The following is a 15,733-nucleotide window of genomic DNA, read 5'->3' as shown; positions in this document are numbered from 1 at the left end:
TCAACAGACCAGCTTTCTTAACACTTTATAGAAGGGGGTGGGGAAAGGCCTCAATGAAAACCATTTTAATACCCAGCTGCCACATACACACTTAACCAAGCTTGGAAGGGGAGCGAATCTTCATAAGCATTTCAGGCGATGTGCCATTTACAAATATCTGAGTTGATCTGATACGATTAATCAGAGCCACTCAGTATGTGCATGGTAAATGGCCATCAATTATAGGAAAGAAGTGGGCTATTTCCTAATCACCAGTGTGCATTTGAGACGGTAGCATGGAGAAGAGACCAGTACAAAGCAAAACAGAATCCCTCCCTTGGGGAATAAAAGTCAGCAACATAGACTCACCATTGTGTACAAGCTTTCAACATGTTTTTGTGGCACATTTCAATCAGAGCACTGGTTAAAATGGATAATATTTAGCTGACAGTGACTGACAGCGCTGGAACTCCCTTTGACCTGTCCACAGTGAAGGACCTTTGAGTATTACAGCTTAGTTTAATCCCATCGGGTGCCAGGCTATCCACTCCAGAAGGCATCACTCACGCTCTCAGCAGCCTAGTTATACTGAGGTACTGTTCTGTCCTGTCCTGTCCTATCTTCGGTTACAAGGCTGCAAAAGAAAGGTAAACTATCTGCCATCCTGACAGGTAACCTATTCGCAGGCTTCCTTTTGTCTCGGCTATGCGTGCGCATTGGTGAGATACTTTTGCGCAGAACATAAAATATCGGGTCTAATCCCAACCCACCTCAGCTGCTCACACATGCGCTCCTAATTCCCCAAGACAGAGAACCCCTCATTTCCCTACCTCCCCTCTTCACAACACCTCATCCCCTAAGCATCACACCCTTCTGCACCTGCCACTTGCAGACTGAGAACCCCCTTGCCCCCAGCCACACACACGACTTCTGGCATCTTCCCATTTCCAGGCTCACGCTACTACCCCTTCCTAACTAATACATCTGATAGCAGCTTCAGATCCACCCTCCCCTCTTTGGAGAACCCGAGGAACCAGGAGCGGAGGCATCCTTGTAGGACAATGCCAACACGGAGCCCAGGAACTTCTCTTTTCTACCTGCAGCTAATATGCCCCAGAGCCTCTAAGAGCATGCACAGAGAGCCTGTAGCTACTCTGCTTCTGAGGCAAAGCTCTGTGTCTCCTCTCTGTGATGCCTACCGTCAGGCAAGGAGTCCATCAGGGCCAGCCCAGTGTACTGCTTTCCCCACAGGGATGAGAAAGCTCCAGGCCCAGCGGGAATGACCCACATCAGCCATGCCATGCAGCATCTAATCAGCAGCCAACAGATGTGGCTTTATTTAAGGGGTTTGGCTCCCTTACCCCTGAATACCAAGCTTCCTTGCCCAGACTATGCTCCAGACCAGGGGCCAGCTCAGTGCTCTGACGGGAATCCTAGGCTGACCGTCCTGGACATGTGAATTTAATTTAAATTTCTCAATGTTCTTCTACAAGGCATGCAACCCAAGCACGTACCACTGCTTGTCTAGTGCCCAGTCCAACCACTGAGTCACTGGGACGTCTCCTATTGACATCAATGGGCACTGAATCAGGCCCTGAAGGAGCAGACCTCAAAGGATGGTAACTTTGCAAATGAAATTACTGTCTCATGCTGGTTGCAGAACATCTGGCCAACACCGTTACTTTAAAAGGCTCTGTTACAGGGGTGTTCCTAGCATTGGCTTTTCATAAGTGCTTGAGCGAGTTTTGAAATATATTGCATTATGTTTGTTGGTGCCAAGAGCATTGCTCTTAACCATCACCCTGCTATTCATTATTCTGAATAGTTCTTGTTGCAGCTCTTCAGATACTTGCTGGCTTCTTAACATTTCCCCAATGAGCCTGGCCAGTCTGCACAAGACACAGCCTCAAACTTATTAGGGGGAAAAAAGAAAGGAGGAGAGGAGAAGAATAGTCACCAAAAAGGATGATGTTTCCAACATCACTACAGGCCAAATAGTCTTAGACACCCCGCCTTTTACAGAGAAATACTGAACAGTGTAAACGCCAAACACTTCAAAGATAAAATAAATAATTTAATAATATTCAGCTTCCCAGCAGGTTCAGAACAAGTTTTAGATTTGCCAGTGAATGCTTCCCTGAGGCAGCAGGCCGGTGGGAGAAGGCACAGTATGCCTTCCTCTCAGAAGATGTGCTGTGTTATGTTATTTTTCCCTATGATCCCAATACAGGTTCCCCTCCCTTGCACTCTACCTCCCAAAAAGTAAAGATTTTTTATTTTTAAAGCAACAGATATGGTACAGCTATAACTGAGTTGGTTACATAATACACAGAAAACCAAATATGTACCTGACTGTTTCTGCCCCTTGCTTTTTTAAAATTATTATTATTATTTTTACTGCCTGGTTTCAACAATACATGTATTCAGCGGGACATATCTGTATGTATAACCACATCAGTATTTCTTCATAAGCCAGAAGACGATCTATTTTTCAAGGCATTTGTGATTCTTTCATGACTGAAGCAACCGAGCCTGCAATGGTTTTCCAGGGAAAGCAATTCTCTCTTTTTCTACTGTTCTGCTGGTTCACTTAACATCCTCTGTGGAGAGGCAACCTGGGAGATGCACTGAGGGCTATTTTTAAAAGGAGATTAAATGAAGACCTTACCATGTAAGACTGCATAAGGCCAGACTGAGGCATCGTTAACTGTAGTATTCCCGAGAAAGCTCAAGCTCCCCAGAGCCACCTTTTTTTTTAACAATTACAGGAACACGAGTCTGGATGAAGCTGTATTACCAATCAGAGATGGAGGGAGAAAATATTATTTGGAGGTGGGCGATTGCATGCGTCAGGACAAGAACTGCAAGTCCCGCTGTGCTCTGCCTGGTGCAACGCATGCATGGTTAGCCTCTTCTTCCTCGGCCGTGCTGAGCTGAGCGCGCGTGGGGCTGAACACCGAGCGGCGCCGTGGTGCTGCTGCTGTCACCAGCCACCGCAAAATTATTTTGGGGGGCTAAGGCCTCCAAGCCCCGGCCTTCCACTGCCTATGGTAACAACTTAGTACAAGCACCCTCTCCAATGTATCGGTCTCCATAACCCTCTCTAGTCTACTTCCTCATAGATACCTGCAGGGCCCAGAGATGGAAGAACGCTACAGAGTATTGTGCCAGGAGTCATGAGGACTGCGGTGAGGATGCAAGCTTGGCCCACTCAGCTGCTCCAGGGATGATAACCACCATGCTGTTTACCAGCATGGGGTCTGGTCTTCCACCAGTACTGACCACTACCACCCCTTCAGGCTGTTATGTGCTGGCTGGACACTAATAAGTTTGTGACCCTGTTCTGTTCTCACAAACACCATTGTGTTTTCTTGCCTTCCTCAGAAGCGTTGGATGTTGGCTGCAGCCAAGGCTGGGCATTTTGACTAGGGTATGCCAATGATTCTGCTGGGACTACAGCTGAGAGATGCCTGGTTGGAGGGTCTTGCCCCTCCACTCGGGGTCAGACTGATCACCACATTTGGGGTCAGGAAGGAATTTTACACCATGGTCAGATTGGTATGGACTGTGGGCATTTTACTTTCCTCTATTGGAGGGGACATGGCCCCCTTCCTTGGATCTTTGAGTGTATTTTAACAACCCTTGCACTAGGCTGATCCCATTGTCCCCCTGCTTTACCTGTGCCAGACTCGGGTGCTTCTGGTATCTTTGGGCAATATACTCTGCTGTTGTGTAGTTGGACAATATATCTTGTAGTAGGGCTGATTGTGTAGCTTTAGGAATAGCTTAGACAAGGACTTGTATTGGATGGTTTGCATGGGGATGATACTGCTTTGAGCAGGGGGCTGGACTATACGACCTCTGGAGGTCCCGTCCAGCATTATTTTCCTATGACTCAATGAAAGCAGGAGCATCTTCACTGCAAGTTATACCTGCTTCAAATCTGAGAGAGAGCAGAATCAGGCCCCTGCGCTCTTTAGGAAAGGCAGTTTTGGAAGAAGAAGCAGATCATGGCATGGCTTTGGCTTTATAATAGCATGGACTAGGAATAGCTCTTAGATCTACGGCAGTGTAAAGCTGCTGTGAGTGAAGAAGCAGGCCCTTTATCTTGCCAACAGTACGTCAGTAAAAAGCATTTTGAGTTATTTAACTTGTGTCAAACTGATATTTTACCAGCATAACTGCTTCCCTTGACTTTTTTATTTCTAGTTCATTTTAAGCTGCTCTATCCAGATACATAATATTACCTTTAATGTGCAGGATCACCCTCAGGTCAACGTATCGTTTGCCAGCGAGATGACATATGGCTAAAGAAAAGAATTTTCACCTCTCTCCTTGCTTTTCCTTGAATCCTGTAGAGCCTGGGGACTAAACATAGGGCCCGATTCTGATTGCAGCTACTGCCTTGGCATTGATCTGGCTTTGCATGGATGTCATGGAGCGGAATTGGGTTGGCTGCCCCCGTCTCGCTCTCATGCACACATATCACGATTCAGGATTCTGTTCTGACTTCAAAGCAAAGGCAGGGTATAGATTAATATGCTATACCTCAAAGGAGGTTGTCACTGAGTACACAAAGTGCTGCTTCTTTTATGATAACTCATAATTTATCAAAGGAAATCAAATCAATTTGTTGGTAAAAGAAACATGGGTTTTCATGGATTTTGACAACCCCGAAAGTGTTGATGACAAAACAAGAGAAGACTGTATACATTTAGTTTGGGAAGGGCACAAGACTCATTTCGACCACTCGTTTTCAGGACCTTGATTTTCAAATTACTGGCTCTTTCTTTGTCAAGTCAGGGTACTGCCCTGCTCCCAGGCCCCAAAGTTAAACTGGGGATCACAGAAATCAGTGGGGGCTCCACACAAGACACAAACAAATCTATCCAGTGGCAGTCGCGATGACGTAGTTTACAGCAGAGCATGGCACCAAGCAGCAGCTCTAGAGGGAAAACAGTCCCTGCCATGTCCATGAATAGTGAAGTTCACCTTTCGGTAGAAGGACAGGATGCCACTGTTCAGTATGTGCCACAGGTCCCTCTTGCTGCTGATCCACAGAGGGCAGGAGTCTGCTGCACTCCCCGAGGGGGAGCCTGGGTTCTTCATTTAAGATCAGGCAGTCTATGTTTTTATCTCTAGAGGCTGTGTTTTACTCTTGGGGCACCGGGCAAGACACGGGCACTGCTTTGAAGACTTCAGCAGGGCACAATCCTTGTCCAGCTCTCTGCACAGACCTGAACTGTTCCCACAAAGGTGCAGTCTGGCAGCTTGAACACAGGAACAGGTACCAGGATCTCAAGTTGTAAATCTGGTTCTGCCTCTGTGTGTCTTTGCAGCATCACTTCAACCCCCTGACTGTTTCCCCCTCTATAAAATAAAGATAGAGGGCCTGATTTACCATTGCCCTGTACCCTGTGCTGTCATTGGTACCCATGCAAAGTGCTAGCATGTTTCCAGGTCACTACAAATACACAAGCTGCAACTCAGTGGCATACCAAGCCTGGCAAATCTTCCCATCTCAGAGATCTGTCCCATCACCCCAGGCTGTTGTATTGTCCAAGCATTCTCACGCACCGCTGAGGAGGGTTGTGAAAGCACTCTGACAATGAAAACTTGTGTCTCAGCCCTATGGTGCTATTACTCATTTCCCTGCCAGTATCTGGAATGCTTTGTTTTAAGTAGGTATTATCTCTGCTCGGTCTTGAGGCCCTGTTATACCGTCTGCTGTAAGGCAAACAAATGTTAATCAGCTTAGTGTTGTCCGGCTTAGTGAAGCAGTCACACCTTAAGGCAAAAAAACACCTCTGACTGTCCTCTGACTGTCCTTAGTGGCTGTGACTTGCCACTAGAGGCTTGCTGAGCTGGGGACGGACTAGGAGCTAGGGGCAGGACCAGATCACTGCTTGAGCCCTGCGGGACCCCATCCTTATTTTCTCTGGAGCCTACCCCTGCCCATCTCACCCCTGCTTGGGCTGCTGGCTGGCCAGGTGCCATCTGAGCTCCAAAAAAGGATCAGGCTCCTCAGAACTCAGGTAGTAACAGGCAATGTTGGGGGGGAGAAAAGAAAAGGATCAGGCCCCCAGGACCCAGACACACGCCCCAGCGGGGCCAAGTAGCTGGAGCAGGGTGGCGCTCAGTGGCCGCAGTGCAGCAGCCCAAGGCTGGTTCCCACTGACCCCATGCTCCACTGGGCTGTGCAGGGTCCAGCTGCTGGTTCCCCTGCCCGGCTCACCCGGTAACAGCAGCAGTTAGCAGGTGCCCAAAGCCCCTGAGGGTCCCATAGTAACTATGGGCAGCTCTGGGCATGGAGCATCTGAGTTGGGGCATAGAGCAGGCAGGGAGGCTGTGCCACTCACAGCCGCCTCCCTAGCCTGGTGGGAGTGGCAAGCATGTTTCTGGGCTTCTGGGCCCAAGCAGAGTGGGTGAGCTCCAGGGTTACGATACTGGCACTGCCCAGTGAGAGGTGCCATGTCCAGCCCTGCTGTGCCCCGCACACCCTGACTCGGGAAGGGCCAGTGCATTCTGGGATGCTGGATGACTTCAATTTGGGCAGATTTGCTGCCTGGAGTATCCACACCTTAATGGAAAAGGAGCAAAATTAGGTGGATTAGAGATAATCCTGCCTTGAAGTGGTGTAACTTTAAGCTGAACAATGAGTGCTTTAAGCCATTTAAAAGGGGTTAATGTGCAGCCAATCCAAGGGTTACGAGCTCCAAAGGTGCCTAAAATTACCATGCAACAGGCTCTTAGACTCAAGAAACATGCCACACACAGAAAACTAAGCAGACAAAAAGATGGAACAAGAGAAGTGGCTTCAGGTGACACAGTTAAATGAAATAAGGCAGAAGCAAGGCAGCATCCTACTGTGTGAAAAAAGACGGGATGGCTAAAATAGTAACAATTTAAAGGCATGAGCTCTTGAACTTGGAACCCAAGGGACTTTATATGCTGACATACAGTACAGAAATGATTACATACCAGAGATACTTCACCTACCACTGCAACCACTTCAGGAATGAGATGAAAGCACAGTTTTTAAATGCTCAGAGAAATACTGCAGCACAGGTTGGAATAAGAAGTGATTTAGAAGTAAATTATGCCATTTGAAATTTGACAAGGACAGTTTGGGAATTTTGGCTTGCTTTGGTTAAAACAAAAGGTGCCAATGGCTCTGTAGTGGCTACAAATGGTCAGAAGGGCCTTAGCATTGTGTTTACATAGGTGCATTTCCAGCATCACTGGGTGCATCTACACATGCAATTAATTCAAAACAATAAATGCCGGAGCAGTTTGAGCCACAGTAAACTACTTCTGGATGCAGCATCTACATGTGCACCCAGGTCAGCAGCAGTTTGAACTGGCAGGGAGCAGTTTATGCCAGGCCACTCCACTCCACTCCTGCCCTGCTCTGCCCCAGGCTCCAGGTGGCAGCATCAGGCAGTGGTGAGGGTGGCTGGGGCATGAGGGTGCTGAAAGTGCAGAGCCATGTGGGTAGGTGGCAGGCATGATCTGGCTCCCTCTTGATTTTCACCCACAGTCAGCATCTACATGTGTGTTTAATCGCAGTTAATTACTCTGTCATAAGATAGTATTGTCTTTTACCTTCTACTAAACACTTTTTACTATTTTACTGGGGTGTTAATTAGTGTACTGTAGCCTAATGCCGTCACATGTGTTGATGGTGATGGTTTACCCAACAGCAAATTAGTCTACTTCACAGTAAAGCACATGTGTAGACATGACCACAGGGTCTAAGTTCTCCCTATCACTTTTAGTTCACTGCCAGCCCAGAAGGAAGTGTTTTGGCTATTGACTATGAAATCCACTTTTGTCACATCTAGTTTTTGGAAGATTACTATTTAAGGGCAGATCCTGCCTATCTTTGTCATCTGAGAAATTATCAGTAGCACTGGCTGTGATTGCTGCAATCTTGGTTTTGTTAACTTAAATCCATGATCTTTAGCGAGCTAATGGCCTACCAGACCTGAGAGAGAAGGACATTATTCCTTGCATGTCAATATATTATGTGAAGGTCAAATGAAACGGCTCCATCATGATAGCCTTTTGATATTTCTGGCATGAGGGAAGTTTTAAAATACATATTCACAGCACCAAAAATCTCTTCTCCCTTAATACAGAAGTGACATTGTCTTTTCTTCCAAAGCCTGCACTGCGTATCTATCGAATAATCATTTAAAATCTGCTCACCAGTCTTACTTGCCAGTGTTTGATGTAGCCTGAACCTTCAGTGGATGGCCGAGTTTACATCATAGTGATGCAAACTCTCGGGCTTGGAAGACAACAGGGCTGCAGCAGTAATGACCACAACAGGGGAACACAAATCACATCCTCTCCGGTTTGTCCCAGTTAATGAGAAGTAACAGGTCTGGCTGGAACGTATATATTCTGATAACACCTGTACTTCTTAATGCAAATGGCCATCTTACACTATCCATCTAAAACAACTGAAATAGAAAGAACAGAAGTAAAGTCTCCGTGAGAGACAGTGCAGTGTGTGCGTCTTCAGTATCACAGGCTGCAGCCACTCCAGGGACACGGCAACTGCTCTCGAGTCACCCATGCCGGGTGCTAAGGAATGTAAACGAGCTGCATGCAGAAAACAGACACTGCCGTTTCCTACAACCACTCCTCCGACTCTTTAATGCAGTGATAACCACTTGCACTTACTTGTTGAAAGCCAGACAACAACAACAACGTCTTTTTTTTTTTCTGGTGGGGAAAAATTCCTCTTTGAGTCACGCTTTGAATGACTCTAACCCGCTGATTACATTTCGCTCCTTTTGGCTTCATGTTCCAGGCATTTACTCGATGGTTTCCCAGTGCAAGTTCATATTTCATGTTTACATAGAGCAAGTCCCCCCCCCCCCCCCCCCCCCCAGCTTAATCACGTTTCTATTTTCTGGGCTTCTCTCCCAGCTTTAATTCAATTCCCAAGTCTTGCTTAGAGCAACAAACAAGCTGTAGGCATGCTACAAGCACTTCAGGTGTTGGTTTCTCCTCCCTTCAAATTACCCTGATTGATTTGCATTATGTAACGATTGTTTTATCTGTTGATCTGATCCGTTGGTCACATCTGGTGGCATCACCCAAAGTGCCCCCGTATTGGCAGGCACAACAGAGGAAGTGCAGTTTGTCAATACTCATCCCCTCTCAAAGTGGTCTCTCCATTTGTCTTGCCTGCTAGAATAGTGCCAGTGGTCGGAAGCACATGCTTAAATAGCGTATGCTTTCAAATGCATGCAACGCATTTGCAAAAGTTTTAATTACTATTACAGTTGAAATGCCATTCAGTTCAGGATCTTAACTAACCGCTTGCAGTGATACAAGGACATACATTTTTAAAGGTATTTAAGCGTGGCTTTGCTTGTAAACACAAAGCCCAAGCAGTTGAGCCACTTTCGAGGAGACTTAGAATTGTAGAACCAGAGAAAAACTGGGTTAGAAGGGACCTCAGGAACTCATCTAGTCTACCCCTCTGCTAAAGGAAAGATCATCCCTGTTTATAGCATTCCTGTGGTATTTAGAAAGTCCCCAAGTCCCTACAGTGGTGTTGCACACAGTCCCACGGCATGTGCTCAGAATTGCACCAAAGTAGATTCCAGCCATAAAAGAAAAGCAAAGGAACACGTTTAAATCCCAGCTGAATTTTAAACTGCAGATTGGTCTATTGCTCTATTTTTACTTTTGTGGTCACTTTAATTATTTTACACTCTTTTTTTTGCACAATTACAATTTTTGCTCTTGGAATAAATGTCATGTACAGGTGCTATTGAATGTAGTGGTTCTGTGCATTGGGAAACTAATTTGGAATTAAAATATACTTTGGAGAAAAGAAGAACCACAACAATAAATCACTTTGTAACTTATAACTTGGGTGCTAACCTTGATTCCACTTCTTGACCTCACGCCCCCAACCCTATGCAAGTTTATCTTGGTAATTTATCTTTGTTTAAACAAAGCAAAACAAAACCAAGCCATATACTCGTATAAATGCGTGGGAATCAAAACCATGGATGCACTGTTCAACAGTGGCCTCCCAATACTGAGCTCAAAAGAAACAAGGTCATTTGCAGTCCTCAAGCTCCTGAGATTATTTATGAAAAAGCCACTACACTTATTGTACCTACTGCTCTCAATGGAACTCAGAGCTGTTGAGCAGTTGGGAACAATTACAGAGGATAAACTGAATGAAATATGTGGTGCTGTGAATGTGTCAAGATTTCGACCCATGGAATTTACATACATGAATAAATATTGAATACGGCTTTGTAATGAGGCTGGTGCGCAGACTTTGCATTGGGCATCCTACAATGTAAAAATAATTGCTACCTTTATTATCTGTTACCAGCTTTAATAGCATAGGAAAAGAAACTTCAAATCTGTGAAGCAAATGGGAATTAGGGATGCATCTCCATTAGCGTTAGAAAAAGCTCCTTCTTACCCCCTGTTTCACTAGAGAGGACAAATCAGCGCTAGCCTTCTCATTGTCTACAGCTAGAACCCGTTGTTGGGGCACATGAAGACATTATGGATGAAGCCAAATGTCCTCGAGCTGTGGAGGGAGAACGGCCAAGATACAAGGAGATGGATTCTCTAAGTATTTTGTCTAAGCAGTTTCTCTCTGAAGAGGTAAGATCTGAAGGCATTTGATGGCGTGGATAGAGCAGTGATTCTCAACCAGAGTGCCACAAAGTCTTTTTAAGGGTGCTGTGTAGCATTAGCACTGTTTGGTGTGCAAACACCTATACACAATTCACACAATAAATCCAAAGATTTCAAATAGGAACCCAGAGCGTCCAAACTGTTCCAACCTGCTGCAGTCTTTCTGAGCTCTTTGCAACAGAAGAACTGCTCTATTATTTTTCTGTAGTCAAAAAGCAAGTAAAATCTAAGAGCTGGTATTTCCCGAGGGGTGCTCTGAGTCTAATGAGGTGTGGCTTGAATCTAAAAAAACTGAGGACCACTGGAATAGAATATCACCTTCCTGGATGAAATGTCACAGTCAGGTATGTTTATTTTTACCATAGGCCAAGTCCTGAACACTTACTTGGCCAGACAATCCCTTGACTTCCTGGGGATCTTTGCTCGGTGCTGATTGAGTCAAGATGTGAGGAACAGGCCATTTAATCTGAATCGGAGTCCTTCTTACACTATTATATCATTACAGTAATGCCCTCTCCTGTTTATCTGAATATCCACCCTGTTGTGATTGTTTCTGTAACTTAGCTCTTCAAGACTAGGGATAGAAGTTACACCTAAATTGGCTTAAGTCATCAGAAACTGGTTTAAACCTCTAACAGAACAGAAGCTCAGTGCACATAAACCAGTTTCAAAATGGCTGAAACTGGTTTAAGATAAACCTGGTTGAATGTAGTATCAGACTTAACTGATTTGGGTCAAACCAGTTTATGAAACTTCTGTCCCAGGCCCTTTCCTGGTTTAAGTTAAATCACAGTCCCCCAGCATCCCAACATGCTTCCCAGCCTTGTGCTGGGCTGTGCTGTCTGCTCCAGCAGGGAAGGGTCGGGGGGGAGAGGGGAAAGGGGGAAGAGGCAGGGACTGTTCCCCCTCCCCCCTCACCAAACCCAGGCTAGGGTGAGGGGGGGGGGAGTTAAACCCACCTTCCCCCCGAGTACAGAGCTGCTATGCTGCTAAACTTACTGAAACTTAGTGCTGGCTGCAACTATGGACTACAAATCCCAGAGGCACCTGGAAGCCGGAAGAGAAAGTGAGCAACCCTGCACAGTCCTGCTGCTGTGATTGTGGACTGCAAATCCCAGAGACCTGTGGGGCAGCAGGAAGAGGAAGCAAATACACAGTTCATGCTGACTACAGGTGTACTCTAGAGTCCTGGCTTCTGGCCTGAGTCACTGCAGGCATGTGGTTGCATTTCCTGAATAAGAAGTAAATGTGTGTCCAGGTGTTTCTCAGTTTAATCTCTGCATCTTAGACTAACCTGTAAAGACTGAATCGATTCAGCCTTTGGCTTTTTGACTGTCTGTGTGTAGCCCAAAAGGTTAGGCTGTTGGCCTCTTGCCTCATCTCCACCATGGAGGACCAGTGGACAGTTTTTCATCTGCTTCCCTCCTCTGTTTTGACCTGTCCAGTATGGGTAGCCTTGCATAAGATTGTAACTACTGCAGACATAGCTCTCAGAGCCTTTGGATACAGGGATACATAGGCCTTCCTGCCATGTCAAGGTGAAGTCCACAGGGGAGGAAGCCACAAAACAGATGTAATAAAGCCTTTCGCGCTGTGTTGTTCAGCAAGCTCACACCAGAACAGAAAAAGCATCATCAGGCCCTTGTGACTGACACCTAAAATTGAACCATCCCTAAGGCTCCAACTGGGGAAAGCATCTCCATTCAGGATTGACTTAATGGCAGCACTGACACATGAACAAATGGGTATAAACTGGCCCTGGATACATATAGATTGGACGTTAGAACAAGGCTTCTAGCTGCCAAAGCAGCAAAGGTCTAAAACCGACTCCCAGTAGAAGTGGTAGGAACTAAACTTCTCACCAGCTTTATGACAGAGCTTGATAAATTTACCAAGGGGGCTTCATTATGTGGCTGCTTGTGACAGCAGGAGAATTAGCTTGGCGGCCAAGGTGGTCCTATCCAGTGCTGTGTTCCTGCATGTCTAAAGGCACTCTAAAAACAGAGAAATGGTTAATAGCTAAGATAAGTTAATAGCTAACAGTTAACAGTGGTCATGTTTACATTTGTGAGGGACATTCAGACTAAAAGAATAAATGGGCATAAACTGGATATGCACTCTACATTTTGACTGGAAATCAGAAGAAGTTTTCTAGCTGTCGGAGCAGCAGGGTCTAGAACAGCCTCCCAGTAAGAGCAGCCAGAGAAAACAGCCCAAATCACTGTTAAAATGGGAGCCTGACTAGCTGATGACAAGAATCATATCACAGGGCTGCTTGTAATAGCAGAGGACTGAACTCAATGGCTCAAGAGGACAAGAGGCATGTGTTTAAAGTTAAATACTCATCAAAGTGCTTTCCTGAACTGGAACCTCAACTTGGATTTTGGAGAGGTTGGTTTGCTTCCTGCCTCTGCCGTAGGTTTCTTGGGGAACCTCGGGCAAGTAACTTTATTTACCCTGTGCCTCAGTTACCAGGTTAAAATGGGGATAATAATATTGCTACTTTTCTTCCTGTCCAGTCTACCTAGATTGCAAGCTCTTGCCAGTTCTGTTTACTGATTGTACAGCTCATAGCACAGCAGGGGAATTGCAGCGTGTATGAGTCTGAGTTTGCATATGTTCACACTGAGGATTGCAATATAGTGTGGAGAGACTTGAAGCAGCTTAGGAACCAGAAGCAGTCTAGTTGTGGCAACATAGGGCTCCAGGCAGGCAACTTGACCCTGCTGAGAGAAGCCTGCAGTGTAGACATCCCTATAACCTACCAGCCCCTCAAATATTATATCAGATCAAGGATGTATTTGGTAGCTGTGTTGATCTGAGACAAAAAGAAATGCAAAAATCTAGAACTCTGGGTTCAGAAATGATACTTTTTATTGGACCAACTGAGAAACTGCAGAAAAAGAGACTTTTTTTGCAGTTTCTCAGTTGGTCTAATAAAAGGTATCATTTTGGAACCAAGAATTCTAGATTTTTTCCAAATTAGATAAAAAAAAAAAATCTGGGCTCATCTTTTCTCTATTTCATAGATTTCATAGACATTAGGGCTGGAAGGGACCTCGGAAGATCATCGAGTCCAGCCCCCTGCCCAAAGGGCAGGAAGTCAGCTGGGGTCATAGGTCTATAAAAGCTCCATCAGCAATACTAAAGTTTGGCAAGCCAAATCATGCCTTTAGTGGCCCCTGTGCAACTGAATTGCCTTTAGGCAATTCCCACAGTTGAAAAGCCCATTGGCCAAGTTCGTGGACAACACCAAAAATGGGGTTGTGTGGACACACCCGCAGATAGGCTGCAGATACAAGCAGACCTAGACAGGCTGGCATGTTGGGCAGAACAGAACCAGATGAAGTTCAACGTAGAGAAATGCAAAGTGTTGCATCTGGGAAGGGAGACCCCCCCAGCACACCTACAGGCTGGGCATCGCTAACCTGACCAGCACTACAAATGAAAGGGATCTGGGAGTAACAATAGACCCCAGCATGAATATGAGCTGGCAATGCAACACAGTAGCTGCTAGGGCCAATAAAACTCTGGCATGCATCAATCGGTGCATCTCCAGTAAATCCAAAGAAATGATTCTCCCACTTTACTCAACATTGGTGCAGCTGCGGCTGGAGTATTGCATCCAGTTCTGGGCGCCGCACTTCAACAAGGATGTGTTAAAGCTCAAGAGGGTCCAGAGAAGGGCCACCCACATGGTCAGGGACAAGCTATATGAGGGGAGGCTGAGGGATCTCGGACTCTTCAGCCTAAAGAAAAGAAGGCTGAGAGGGGACCTGATTGCAGCTTACCACTATATCAGATGTGTACATCAGGGGCTCGGTGGACAACTGTTCACCAGGGCGCCCTGGGGGAAAACTAGAAACAACAGCCACAAACAACTGGAAGATAGTTTCTGGCTGAACATTAGGAAAAATGTCTTTACAACTAGGGTGTCCAGACTATGGAACAAGCTCCCCCCAAGAGGTGGTGCAATCATCTACCCTAGAGGTCTTCAAGAGAAGACTGAACGGTCACCTGGCTGGGGTCGTCTGACCCCAGATGTCTGTCCTGCTCATGCAGGGGGCTGGACCTGATGATCCTTCGGGGTCCCTTCCAGCCCTGTGACTTTGTGATTGTATGAGAATGGGTTGGTTCAACATCTTCCTGCCATGACCAGCTCCAATGATGACCTCTGTCCTAAATGCCCCGGGGAGCATCAGAATGACTATGACCTGATTCCTGTTGATTTTAGAAGTAAAGGCACTGCCGTTATCTATATGTAGAGTCAGGAAGAGAGCACTACATCAGCTTAGGCCAGGTTTGTTTCTGAAAGGGAGTCCTTGCAACCCATGGGGTTAGAACAAGGGTTGAGAATCAATAGCCCACAAAATGGATCCAGTCCATGGAGACATTCGATTGGACTCAGGGGATGCATATGGCACCGTAGACCTGTCTGCAGCACTGCACACACTGCACATGCAGGCATTCCCTGCACTGCAAAATAGTGCTGCAGGGGGGTTTTGACATGGAGATCCTGGTTTCAAAAAAACCTGCACCTTAAGAAAGCGGGGTGGTGCACGCGGTGGCAGTGTGCGCTAGTGGAAACCAGAGCCTGGCCAGCTGGAGCCATACCCAGGCTGCTGGCCAGGCTCTGTGCTGCCTGCTTGCCATGGCTGCAGCCCCCAGAGGCCCTCAGGACCCCAGGTAAGTCTGGGGTGCTGGCCCCAGCTTCCCCTACCCCACCTGGGCAATGTGCTGCATACCACAGCGCAAGCACACAGGCGTTCCCCAGGGATAAGCAGCAGCAGCACATATTCTCACTGTCTTTTCCTGTGCTGCTTAGGAGAAAAGAAGCAGTAGCGGCTGCAGTAGCTGGGTCTGAATGCCGGCCCTCCACCCAGCTCAGACCCAACCTGCTCATTCCAGCCCCCGACCTGGAAAGGTTGCCAAGCATTGGGTTAAAAATTTAGTTTTACTTTTTCCTTAAAATTATACAGATAAGGATGGTGAGTTATTTGGATAAGTCCCTACCTGGCCACAAGCAAGTGGCTTCTTCAAGACTGGCTTATAAATGGCCCAGTAATTA

Source organism: Alligator mississippiensis, chromosome 5 (genome assembly GCF_030867095.1).
Source record: "Alligator mississippiensis isolate rAllMis1 chromosome 5, rAllMis1, whole genome shotgun sequence".
NCBI lineage: Eukaryota > Metazoa > Chordata > Crocodylia > Alligatoridae > Alligator > Alligator mississippiensis.
The sequence above is the reverse complement of the archived record's forward strand: the minus strand, read 5'-3'. Positions refer to the sequence as shown.